Genomic DNA, 1,143 nt, shown 5'->3' with positions numbered 1-1,143 from the left:
GGTCCCTGTGTTTTGCTTGGCTTAGCTTGTTCTAAGTAGGTGCTTTAGACCACTGAGCCATCTCACCAGCCCCACAAAGCATTCTTATTGACAACCTTCCACAGAACCACCTCTGGCTCCTACTGCAGACCCGCAGTGCCCGCATTATCCAGCCCCTTCTTTTCTTTCCATCTTGGCCACGGGATGCCCTGAAGGGCAAACAGGAGAAAACAGCTTAGAGGGAGTTCCAGCCAAGGTTGAGTTACGGGCACAAGAATGTGGCTGAACTCCTGGATGTGGAAGTGAGGACTCAGAACTGGGCACAGGGGCACAAGCCCATAATCCCCACTACTTGGTACACTGACCCAGGAGGATTACATATTTGAGCAATTTAGCAAGACCCTGTCTCAAAAAAAAAAAAATCCATGTGTTATACTGCACACCAGGAATCCCAGCCCTCTGGAAGGTTGGAGGATTATGAATTTGAATTGAACCCAGGAAAATTAGTGAGATCCTATCTGAAAAATTAAAAAATTGCTGGGGACATAGCTCAGTGGTATCCAGTGGCACTGGCTGACCATTTTAACGGTCGCTCTCTATCCTGACTACCTTAAACTACAGGGAACAGAACTGGCATAGAGGTTTAACTACTCTGGTGTGCTGACCTTCCATTATACCCAACTGGGCTTCTAATGAAGCGCAAATTCCAGAGAATCTGAAAGGCCCAGGAAGGCAGGCCCAGGAAGCTGTTTTTACCAGTGGCCTAGTCATTCTGGTGCACTAGTGCTTACACGCCCGTGGGCTAAATTCATGGGCTGTGGAGAAAACTAAGTCAGTCTTGGCCTGAAGAGGTTAAAAAGAAGGCGGTGAACTTTAATTTGGGGCACAACGTTCATTCAGAATGGGAAGGGCTGGCCAAATAGCTCAGTGGATTAAAGTGCCTGCAAGCAGGCACAGGGGCTGGGGGTTGGATCCCCAGGCCTGCTGTGCCAGCCCCACCTCCGGGGTGCACTGAGTCAGCAACTGAGACTGGGCATGGTGGCGCGCACCTATAATCCCAGCTCTTGGGAGGCTGTAAACAGGCAGATCACTACAAGTCCAATCTAGTAGTGAGACCCTTAACACCTTGTAGATCTTTCCCTAAAATTAAAATAAAGGGGGGGC

Source organism: Octodon degus, unplaced genomic scaffold (genome assembly GCF_000260255.1).
Source record: "Octodon degus isolate 3935 unplaced genomic scaffold, OctDeg1.0 scaffold00092, whole genome shotgun sequence".
Classification (NCBI taxonomy): Eukaryota; Metazoa; Chordata; class Mammalia; order Rodentia; family Octodontidae; genus Octodon; species Octodon degus.
Note: the sequence above shows the minus strand (reverse complement) of the source record.